Source organism: Zalophus californianus, chromosome 6, assembly GCF_009762305.2.
Source record: "Zalophus californianus isolate mZalCal1 chromosome 6, mZalCal1.pri.v2, whole genome shotgun sequence".
Taxonomy (NCBI): Eukaryota; Metazoa; Chordata; class Mammalia; order Carnivora; family Otariidae; genus Zalophus; species Zalophus californianus.
Genome location: NC_045600.1, coordinates 78,731,777 through 78,744,833, shown reverse-complemented (window position 1 = coordinate 78,744,833; position 13,057 = coordinate 78,731,777).

Here is a 13,057-nt window from a genome sequence, read left to right as displayed (position 1 = left end):
CAGGAGGAAAAACAGCCAATATGCTTACAATCATTCCATACCCATACGACCCTTCTGTTTTTCACTTTTAGTAGAGTATTCAGTAAATTACACGAGCTGATCAACACTTTATTGTAAAATCAGCTTGTGTCAGATGATTTTGCCCAACCGTAGGCTAATGTAAGTGCTCTGAGCATGTTTAAGGTAGGCTAGGCTAAGCTATGATGTTAGGTGGGTTCGGTGTATGAAATGCATTTTTGACTTAGGATATCTTCAATCTAGGATGGGTTTATGTCCCAATAAGAGAGGAAGACCTGTATCTACTTACAGTTCATCAATTCCTGGGTGAGGTGTGGAAAAGGAGTAATTTAGTTCTTGGCTGTTGTTACCGAGTCTTAGGACCTAAATAATTTACGTGTTTTTCAATGATTAACAGAGCCTTGAAAGGGTAACAATTAAACACAAGAAAAATGCTCCGGTAAAGAATCAGAGAGAGAGGGGAAGAGAGAAAAGAACACATGCAAGACGCTATTTTTTCTTGCCATTCTTTGGTGCCTACTTGGTTTTACAGCACTTGGTGGTCACCAGCTTTTTCCTATCTGTGAAATGCTAAAAAGAAACCTTTATAAAGCTTTAAGCCGTTTCAGGAATTTGGCTCTATTACATTTAATCTGGGAGGTACTTCAAGGAAGCTCTGAGTATTTCGCTTTTTGCCCTCTGTCTTTAGGGGCAGTGTAATAAAATGGCTATAATAATAGGGAAAGGAAATGGGGAAGAAATCATGTGACCAAATGACTTATGGAGAAACATGTTTCCCTGGTGTTCCTATTCATTTATCTCTACTGTATAATGCATTTTTCTTGTTTTACTGGGTAATTAAACCTTCAACACTCCCAAGTTTGTGAGGAATCTGAATCCCATTATGGGGAGATGCCTGAGTTTGATTCCCTTGTATTACTATCAGGAGTTGGCCTCGTTCAAAGGGAATGCTTTTGATAATGTTCGAAGAGGTCTCTAAGGAGAGTCACTACTCTGGGCAAGTTAAGCACTGTCACATGTCTTGGCAAGGTTTACTGAACTTTTAGGTTAATTCCTACAGCTGTTTCTCCCCCGCCCACCTAAATTTTGTTTTAAACTTATTGCCTTGTCTGCTTCTTAATAGAGCAGGATCATTTTTCAGAGGTAGAGCTAGTTTCTTCTTTCAAGTTACATTTTTATGAAAAGGAAAAAAAAAGAAGAATCCACATCAAAGCCCTTATGGGAGAGACCACAGGTTTTCTGCATGTGTCTCCTCTAGTAGAACAGTAGTCTGATACCAATCCTAAAAGATGAATTACTTAAAAGTTACACTTTCCATTCTGACCCTTTGGATTTAAAGCCAACTTTTGTGTCATGTGTCTTTAATCTGAAATGCACAGCAAGGATCATAACTCACTTTCATTCATTTTCTGATCTAGGGAAGAAGAAGAACTTCCGTTTGGAATGTTCCTTCTCTTTGGGATACTTCTTCGATCACGAATCTTTGTTCAACTTTTTTAAAATCTTAAATGTGCAAAATAAAGTGGTTCCACTTTTTTTCCCAGAAAAATCACCTAAATCGTCCGCTACATGTCTTACCTGCTTACAAATTTACTCTATCTGGAAACTAAGAGGTTATACAATCTCACCATGTACCAGTTTTCTACAAGAACTTTGTAATATGAGGATGCTCCCAGAAATAGAAGATGAAATTTGAAAGATCAAATGTTATTTTTGCCTCTTCAAAGAAAAATCAGGAGATTCTAATGAGATATTCTAAGACTTCAACAACTAAAGGAAATAACGGATTAACAAGTGAAGGAAGATTTTTTTTTAAATCCTGAAGTCAGATGGTTTTGTTGAGACATTTATTGAACTACCTGAGCTTTCAGAAATTTACTGGGCTTGGACAAAGCCAAATATTTCGGTGAAAAGAAATAATGAGGCATTGCCATGGGATTGTAGATTTATATATGGAAACTTTATTAGCATGTGATGATGTTATAATAAAAAGACTAAATGAGAAGTAAAATTCATATTCCTTATATTTTTTAGTGAAAATTTCCTGTGCAGTATTTTAATTTTTAATATATTTCTCTTTGGTGGGGGAAAAACAATTAAGATGATAGTGAGTTATTAAGAGAACCTAGATTTGTGATTTAATAGAAAAAAAATCACTTGACTTTTTGGGAGACCTGGATTGTGGTGGTAGTATTTCCATGAATTATGATTCTGGATCAGACACTGAATTTCGATGACTGTCAATGTTCTTATCTGTCATATGTCACTTTAGACTCTAATCTGTAATCTTATAAATATATATTTTCTGAATATACATTTTCACTGAAAAGCCTCATTCATACTGTGACTGTAATCCCAATTCCAGTTTTTCTCCCTTACATCTGGGATCTGAACTGTGTATTATACCACGAAGAATAATTTTATCCTGCCTCCCACTCTTCTCCTTCCCCCACCCAAAAAAAGAAAAAGAAAAAAAAGAAATTCTCCTCAAAAGTAGTAAAAGCTCAGATACCAGATGTGGTTTGTATAGGTATTCATTGTCCATTTGCTGTAAATTATAATTATGGAGACAGCCAAACCCAAAGGCACACTTCAGAACAGAGTAATAGGGATAGAGATTTAAGTGATTCTAAAAGGAAAAGGCTTCTTAAGAAATATTTAAATGTCTTCATTATTTTACCTTGGTAAAATGGTAACGCAAATTAGGAAGAGTTCCCCTTATCGTTTAGCCTGACAAGAACTTCTGTTCTGCTTCTGGAATCTGGTCAGAGTGCAAGGCTCACTTTTTTCCCTGGGGAGCATGACACATCAAGGGGCTACCACGACACATCATGGGGTTACCACAAGGCTCTAATTCCAAATGAGCTGGAATCAAATCTTGTCTGGGCCATTTGCTAAACATGTAACTTTGGAAAAATCTAAACTTTCTGAGCTTCTTTTCCCTCATTCAGTTATGACTTTGGATAGTAACACCTGCCTGGTAGCTGGTAGGGTCATTGTTAGAACTGGAGATCCTCTTCACCTGACACAAATGATATACCCAATAAGCCAGAGATGTCAGTGATATTATTAGCTGGAGAAGCTCTCTATGTGTGTCCTTTAAAGGGTAATTGGAAAGCCCTGGAGACTGTCGATCAGGGTAGCGTAAACAGATCAAAAACAGGAGGCACTATTTGGGTTGGGCATTGGTTGAGGAGCCCACTCTGGCAGCAAGCTTTGGGGAAAGCTTGAAGCATGAAAAGTGGAGAGATGCGTAAAGTGCAAATAACTGAGTAAATGTAAGGCCTCCACTGTTTTATTGATAGCTGCTCCAGGAGGCTGCCTTCCTGTGGCAGTGGGAAATTGCTTTATGTCCTTCGTATCCAGGTGGTTCTGTGAGACAATACACATTTTAACACAGTAACTTTTATTTTTCTAATATGGCAAATACCCTGTGTGTTTACAGTGGATGTTTATGTTTTTTTTCCTTCCAGGATCTTTTCCATCTCTTCTGGGAGCTGCCCTTGAATATCTTTTAGAAAATACTGCCTTCCTTCCTAGTCTCAGCTAACTGGCTTGCCTGAGATTGATACATACTCAGCTCCTGGAGATGATCTTGAATAGTTTAAGCCAATCAGCACATTAAATTACACTTTTAATAGGGAATGGGTTTGGAATGGGATCTTGAAAACCCTTAAGGCTTGTTAGAGTCTCAAAACTTTTGCTGGGAATGCTGGGCATGGACGCTGTTTTCCCTTCTGGACTTGAAGAAAGAAGGCTAGAGCCTTGAGAATTGCCAGAGCCGCTTTGGGATTACCAGGGAAGACGATGCCTGAGGAAAGGATTAACAGCACAAGGGCAGACATAGAAAGGAGAAGGTCAAACAGATACATGACTTTTAATGTGAGTGAGCCAATTATCCAAGCACACTGAAAAATTTCACTGTTATTCACCACATTATCTCACATAAGCTGGTTTTGGTTAGATTTTCTGAAACTTTGTAAGATACTAGTGATATACCTATTAATAGTTGAAATTTAGAAATAAGGAGGGAGAAGAAAATACATTCTATTTATAATACTAATGCCCATAAAACCATATTATTCATGTAATATATACATCTAGTCCTCTATTTCTTTGTGTGTGTATATGTATATATATACATATGCATTAAAATATTTAAAAATACATTCTTGTAATCTGATCTTTTTGCTATGATTATAGGCATGATTTTTTATATATCATTAAGTGTTATACTACATACAATCCCATTTTTAATAATTTCATAGTAATCTATTGTATGGATATACCATAATTTATTTAACTAATTTCCTACCTTAGACAATTAAATTATAACTCTATTTTCATTCTTATAAACAATGTAGTGAACTTTGTAGATAAGGCTTGACACATATTTCTAAATATTTTCAATAGGAAAAATTCATTAAATCTACTTTTCAGATCAATGTGTTTCCCTGTTTTTGAGGTATTGATACTTTTATGTGCCTTCCAGAGGATACATACTAATTTATACTTCTAGTAGTGATTGAAAGTTCTTGCACTCAAAAAAAATGAGTGTTACTATTAGAAATTTGCCAGTATGATAGATATAAAATGCTAGCTGTAAGATACATCGTATGTATAGATGTGTAGGTATGGAGTAGAGTTTTTGCAGTGTGCATAAAGGATTTTTTTTCTCTTAAAGTTGCAGGAATTTTGAATTATGAACACGTTAACTTGGAGCTACGGGATTAACTAAACTGGTGATCCATTCTAGATGAGCAGATGGTCTTATGTATTTTTAATGATTTATTGTTTATATCAACTATTTTTAAAGGTAGAACACTTCCAACTCATTGAGAAGGTAGAACAGAAATGAAAAAAAATATTTATGCTACTTTATCCAGTAGCAGCTGGTGGTTTATAACTGAATATGATATGGTTTACTTTGGGAGAATATAGGTGTGTGGAACCTTCAGGACTGTGTGGTTCTATGTAGCAGACAATATCGTGTATGTCTTCTGGAGCTATTTCCACTCTCTCTGTTACTGTTCAACTAAAGTGTTTTTAAAAGTGATTTGCAAAAAGCTGATCGAGTTCCTTGAAACGTTTCATTTTCTAAGGCCACAACAGACATGATTTTAAAGATTCTTAGGAAGAGAACGGGAAGAAATGGAGGAAAGGCAAGTTCAGAGTAGCATTGAGTGCTATGACCCAGTTATGCCTCTAAGTCACTGCGTTTGGTCAAAGAAAGTGTGCAGATCCGTGTTCTCAAGCCACCCAACTTCCCTGTCTTGAAGCCTGAGTGACTGGGGTCACCACAATGGAACACTTCAAAATACTCCTCTGGTTTGGTTGAAATATCCTCTTTGAAACTCACTAATTCTTTTGGGTCAGGGTTAAGGTACATATGACAACACTGTTACTGACCAGAGAATTATCAGACCCCAAAAGATGTAATTGCTAGCAATATGAGGGGCTGCAGGAGATAGAGATGATTTTTTTTTTTTTAATCCCATCTCAAAAATGGCAATACCTTTCTCACCTTGACAGGGAAAGTAGATCTTGAAATGCTTCAACTAGCTTCTTTGTCTGGGTGACTATGAACACTTGAAGACAAAAACCTTCCTGATCCCTATAGCTATTTCCGTTAACTCCTTGAAAACCAAATAATGTGTGCGCTCAGCTGCTGAACTGTTTTAATGAGGTGCCACTGATTTTAATGGGGCAAAAAGATGGATGATTTACACCAGATGTCCGTAAGGGCCATTCGGGGATTGCTTTGCTGGACACATAGTACATCATGTTGCTCGTTGAATTCTTAAGGGGTTAACTTGACCTTTCCCTTTAACACAGCACTAAAAATAATGTAATTTCCATTCTCGGTGTCTCTTTTATTTATATAGAAAAGCTTCATGACAAACCCATCAGGCCTCTGAGAGCAAGTTTCTCATTTATGTCTTTGCCATCCATAAACCCCAGTGGGTGATTTTGAAAGTGAGAATAGACACTGGTGGATGCTTCACTCATGAGCATGAACCAGGCTTTTATTATCAACACTTCAGGCATTGAATCATTCCGGGATGAAAGGTATTATTTTCTGAAGATTGCTGGTCAGTGTTGTATGCCTCATCTCTGAAAAAGTATTTCAGCTCAGATAATCAATACTCTTGCCCCTTGAAGTTTGAAAATAAAACTTAAAACAAAGAGAATGAAGCATAAATCTTTTAAACATAGCATCACAGGCATTATATAATATTATTGTTCCTTATTTTCTAGATTTTGGTGGTGATATATGCTGCACCATTTATCAAGTAGTAAGATATCCTAGAGTTTATAAGATGGAAACTTGACTGACATTTATCAGGATTCTTACATCAGAACATTCTCTGTTTAAAAATGGAGGACTGAAGTTCTGAGTATTAACATTTTGCCTCTTGCTTGGGCCCAACAACTAGATTTGCATTCTACCTGAGGTCCTTATGTACTTATTTTGAGTCCTTATAAAATTAAAAGAGCTTACTTATTTGTTGGTTATCATGACCTTTGGATCAAGAGAAGACTCATCTTTTGCTGTATATTTCCTTGGCAAATCAGTTATTACAGTTGAGTAAAAAAAATAAATCTGGAAACTCCAATGCTCATAACAATCACCCAGTAATGGAAGCACATCATAGTAGAGGATCTAAAGTGTGACCCAAATGATAATTCATCACTTCTTTCTTGTTTCTTCTGCTGTGTCTTTGGGGTTTACCTATCATTTTGGACTCTGGATGAGGAATTTCATTTTGCCTTAAAAGTAGTACAGCAATGTCCACATCATCAAAAAATAAATCCCCATGTTTATCTTGCAAATTTGAATTTTGTATATTAAGATTTTTTCTATGTGTTCTTTTATGATGCCTACATATTTTCCTTGAAAATATATAACAATTTACAATGAGATTGTCTCCTTAAAAAAAAATCTTGTGCAAACAAAAGAGAAAAAGAAAAGAGATAAAAATACCCCACTGATGAACATCTTTGATATTGTAGATTGTAGGTTTTGGTTTGAGGGCTAAGGGAAGTGAGATTTCTCTTTCTAGTCTCGATATAATATTTACTTTTAATAGGAGTTTTCTAGCTAATCAAGCACACCAAAATACTTCACTTTGGCTCACCATATTATTTCACTGGTTAGGTACAAAAACCTTTCATTATGTTAGACAGCACTCTCCTTTCACCAATTACTTGTTTTTACTCAGAAGAAACGGATGTGAACTTTGTTAACAATTATATTTAGTGCCTTTACTGTAGTTTTCCTATCTCTGGTATCACATATATATATATATGTATCTGACCATATAACGCTGTGTTAATGCAAGCTAAAGTTTTGCAAAAATTTTCTAAGTGTACACCCACCTCCATTTCTTGTAAAATTTTGATCTAATTATAAGTGCGTGGTAACATTAAGTACAAAAGTGACTCCAAATATCCCCCTGACCCTGTATATTCATTCATCAAGAGGTAGGGATTCTTTGAATCTGGACTGGCCTTCTTAAACTGTGATTTCTGTTGATCGATAGAATGCAATAGAACTAATGGTGTGCCCATTTGAGTCTTAAGCCTCTAGAAGCCTTCTATATATCTGCTCTCTCTCTCATCCCTCTGCCTGTGCCGAGAGAATACACCTGGGATAACCTGCTGGATGATGAAATACACGTGGCCCAGTCACCAACATAGTCCCATCAGGCATGTGAGTGAGGCTAATCTAGACTAGAAGAACCACCTGAGTCCAGCCTAATTCTCTAACCCACAATATCATGATCCAAATATGGTTCCTTTTTAAGCTTATTTATGGTGTGTTTTGCTATACAGCAATAACTTTAGATTCAAATAGATTTGTATTTGAATAGACTTAGATTCAAATAGATTCCAAGGAAAAGACTGGACATAATTATAGTCAACATTGTACAATATGTGTGGTATATGGAGTTTTGGACCCACCTAGGACTATTGCTTTTGCTCTTAGTGCTCTTTTCTGGGTTTATAATTTATCTGCCAAGTATTCTCTTTTAAATGACTGTGTATCAATTTATCTTCTCCAGAGTCAACTATTAGTGTCCACAAAGGGTTGTTAAAGACAAGGATGAAATAATTTCTTTGCAAGTCCTTCTTATTCTTCAATTTGAGTAGGAATTCCCAATATTTTATAATTAAAACAGATTTTTTTTTTTTGCTTTTGGTTTTGCTGTGTTATTTATTTTCTCCATAGACAGCTGTGTGGTATCCTTCTTTTATAAAATCACATGAATTAATAATTTATATTCTGGAAACATATCAAGAGCACTGAACATTTTTTGATATCGAGGAAGAAACTCTAGATTGTCACAAACTTATTTTGGAGAATTACAATTTGGGAGGCTGAACTACTCAGTGTTACAGGGGCAAACAACACAAAAAATTCTGGTTTATTGAGCAAATAGTGAATTATAACAATCCTCATAATATTAATTTATCCCCACAAGACTTCACTGATTGGCTGGAAGAAGAAATATCTTTTTTGTTTTGTTTTGTTTTGTTGTTTAAAGTAGACAATGCAGGGCATGAACTCACAACCCTGAGATTAAGACCTCAGCTGAGATCAAATCAGATGCTTAACAGACTGAGCCCCCCAGGCACCCCTGGAAGAAGGAATATCTAACTATTGCTATCTAACCTTCTCATGTACCCTTCCCTGCCACCCCCTCCAATTTTGTTACATTGAAGATAAAAGCTTCAGGAACACTGACATCATTTCTGTGCAATCAAAAAATGGACTTATTCCCTCCCTAAAAGAATGGTAAATAAAATCTTGTAATTGGCTCTAACAAACCTCAAGTCTAAGTTTAAGAATATTAGTCAGATCTCTGAATTTTTTCACAATCTGATTTTAATATTCTGTACATCATGGATTAAATTATGTCTAAACAAGCTACGTACCTTATCTTTAATAATAAAGGAAAAAGGAAATAGCTTAAGTAACTACATACATGAATAGCAAGAAAAGAAATTTGTGGAGAAGCCAGAGTCCTTGTTTTTAGATTTGTTAATGGGCACTTAGGTAGTACAGATAACTTTCTTCCACTTTTCATGTTTTCTTTGCTTTCAGCCAATATCCCATCTAATTGGTACCCCTTATCCACTAGTGTGTCCCATATCTTTGTTCCTGAAGAACAGTAGCCTTTGATGGTACTGCCTCCACATAATGCTATCTAATAAGACTTTTTGCAATCAGGAAAATGTTCCACAATGTGCACTTTACAGCATGGCAGCTACTGACCACATGTGGCTATTGAATGCTCGAGATGAGACTAATGAGATGGAGAAACTTAATTTTAAGTTTTATATATTGTTAAGTAAATCTTAAATAGACATTTATTAGGTAGTATAGCTTCAGTAGTCTTTCATTTCCTTTTAACCCAGATATAGAAATACCTGGATGTATCCAGGGTGGGGGTCACTTGGCTTCTATTTCTGTTTATTATTGGTTTCTTTTGAGAGTCTTCTAGATCCTCTTAGAGGATATAATTAGCTTATTGGTGGGTGCATGACACATGATAATCTACTCCAATAATTCCATCTCCCTAATTCTTTGGATTTCTATTTTAAGTCAAGAGACTTATGGCATTTCATCTTAGTTTACAGTGAATATGTCTTATAATTTAGCTACACAATGAAGTAATCAATACCACTTCCATTCACTCATATAAGCACATTTATTCCATAAAATAATATCAGTTCAAAATTGGCTCTCTCCTATCCAGTCTGAATCTATTCCCATACATATTCTCCAACATCAAATATCTCTAAATTTTAAGTATCTCCAAATAAAGTAGCAAAACTCCAAAATTCATCTGGAGTATAGCCTTTTTTTTCTGAGTTTTATTGAATAATTTCTCTGAGGACTGCTGGATTCTGAATTTATAGTTTGGAAGTTGGTAGAGGAGGGATGCATGCTTGGGGGAGGATGGGGGAGGGGGAGCATGAGAAAACCTGATTTCTCTTAAGAGATCACCACCTCAGAAAAGAGGAGTACTGGAGTCTCCAAGCAATACTGGACTTTAACTGTGTTTAACTTGACCTCCAACCCAAGATTCTCCCTATTTCCTTGCTCTTGTCTGTATTCCATTCTCTGTTACCAATTTCAGGAGGAGTCAAGATTTTTATATACGATCAACAAAAACTGACCCTGATAAACTTAAGCAGGAAAAAAACTTTATAGATACCAGAATCAACAGAACAGCTGTTGGAAGACTAGTCAAAGCAAAGGTACAGTCAAGATCCCATGACCAGCTGCTGGTGCCAATGTCACTGGGCTTTTGCTGCCATTGCTGCTACTACTGTACCAGGGGGCACTCATGGCCATGTCACTGAACCCTCTCTCTTTTTTATGAACATTTTATTTTATAATGGCTTTATTGGTGGAAGGACACAAACATTCAATCCATTACCCAGTTTCTAAATTTGTGTTTTTGTTTTTTGGTATATGGATGTTCTGTTGTTCCAGTACCATTTCTTGTAAAGACTGTCCTTTCTCTATTAAACTGTCTCTGCTCCTTTATCAAACAAAGATTGGATGAGTATATTTGTGTGGGCCCATTGCTGGTCTCTCTATTCTGTTCCATTGATCAATGTGTCTGGTTTTTTTATTTATTATTATTATTATTTTCATCAGTACCACACTCTTGATTACCATAGCTTATAGTAAATCTTGGAGCCCTGGAATGTCGTCTCCCAAATTTGTCTTTTTTCATCAGTATTAAGTTGTCTTAATCTGTTACCTTTCCATAGAAACTTTAGAATCACCTTGTTATATCTACAAAGCAGGTTGCTGTAATTTTGATTGGGATTACATTAAATGTATAGATGAAATTGGGAAGATGAATATCTTAATTTAGAGTCTTCTAATGTAAACATGGACTATCTCTCCATTTATTTAGATTTTTAAAATTTCTTTAGTGTTTTATGGTATTCCATATACAGACCCATTTTTTTTTTAGATTCATATCTATGTACTTCAAGTTTTGGTGTTATTGTAAATGGCATTTATTTTTAATTTCAAAATGTCATTGTTTATTGCTGTTATATAGGAAGGTAATTAACTTTTGCATATTGTACAAGTCCATTGTGGTTGTTATTCTTCTTCCTCTAAGTAAGGTGTTTCTTCCTGCTGGCCCCCAGCTACTTTCAAGATTTTTTCTTTGTCTTTGGTTTTCAGTAATTAGACTATTACATGTCTGTGTGTGTGTTTGGCATACATCTTGCTTTGTGTTCTCTGAGCTTCCTGGATCTATGCTTTTGTGTCTATCACTACTGTTGGAAAGTTCTTAGCCACTATTACTTAAAATATTTCTTCTGCTCACTTTCTTTTTTTTCTTTCTTGTATTCCAATTATACAAATAATAGATTTTCTAAAGCTGTCTCACAATTCTTCAGTGTCTATTCTTTCCCCCGCCCCCTGTCCCCTGCCATTCTTTTCTTCTCTTTGCATTTTAGTTTGGAGAATTTCTATTGATCTATCTTCATGGTCTCTGATTCTTTCCTCAGCTGTGTCATGTCTATAAATGAACCCATTGAAGGTTTTTTTATTACAGTTTTTGTTTCTAAAATTTCTTTTTATATTTTAGTGTTTCCATACCACTGCTTATATTACTTACCTGTTTTTTTAAATTGTCTACATTTTCCATTAGAGCACTGAACATATTAATTATAATTATTTTAAATTATCTGTTTGATAGATCCAACCTCAGTGTCATTTCAGAGTCTGATTGTGATACTTGCTCTTTTCAGACTGTCTTCTCTTGTCTTTCGACATACCTTTTAATTTTTAGTGGAAAGTCGGACATGTTGAATCAGGTATTAGGAACTGAGATAAATAAGCCTTTTGTGTAGGATTTATGTTAACCCGACTAGGACTTGGGTTGTGTTAATGTTTGATAGGGGTGCCAGAGGCTTCAGATTCCTTTTCTGTCTTTGTGTCTTTGCGCCTGATTTAGGGCTTCCTTAAGTACTCTTCCTCAGAGAGAGTATGTGTCTTGCAGCTTTTTCACTTGTAATCTGCTGTTATTATTGCTGTGGTTGTGAATTGTGGGGGGAGAGGGAGCATTCTATATTCTGCCAATTATCTCTCAATCTTTTAGTGAGCCTGTGTCACAAGTCTGTGGCCCTCGTGTTTCTCCAGCAGGATAGTTCTTAACCCCTTCCCCCTTCTCTCTTCTCTGGCTGTAGTATTCCCAATCTATTTCCTTAAAGACCTGACCACTCTTGACTATGTTTTCCTCATACCAGTTGGGTAATAAGAAAGGCTAGAGGGCACTAGAGTGGAATTCCCTTCCTCTATCTGAAGGAAGGCTCCAGCAAAGTCTTCTCTTGTGGAAAGTAGGTGTTTGTCATGGAGAAGGCTCTGGATGTATTCTCAGTGATTCCTCTTCTTCTCTCCTTGTCAGAGCCAACAGGGAAGTTTTCTCAGATGTCTACAATGAGAACCTGATAGGGTTTCTGGAGGCAAAGTAAACAAAAGTATGAGAGCTTCCCTAAAACTGTGGCTCCCAGAAGTTTCTCACTTTCATACTGGCCTCAAACGCAGTCTCCAGCAATTGGCCAACATTGCCATTTAAGTTCCTATCAGTTTATGGCACAACCAGCTTCAGCTCTAGGCAAGCAGATTTCAGCTGTGACTGGGTATGTCTTCAGATTTTGGTATGGCTGTTTACCACAAGACGTTCATTCTCTGGTGGATCTGAGAAATATCTCTGATTTTCATTTATCCAACTTTTTCTTGTTGTAAGGACAGAATGAAGACCCCTAAGCTTTTTTCCATGGCAGAACTGAAACCACAAGTCCCTCACTGAACTCGTGGATTCATTGAAAGTATTTTTAATGGTTCTTGAACGATTGTGTCACTTTCTCAATCTTCATAACCTTCCCTTTCGGGAAGGGAGGGCTTCTCTAACAGCAGGGAACTAAGCTGTGCCTCTCACATACAAGATCCCTCTGAAGGAGCAAAAGTACCTGGATTCTGTGTATCCAAACAGAAGAC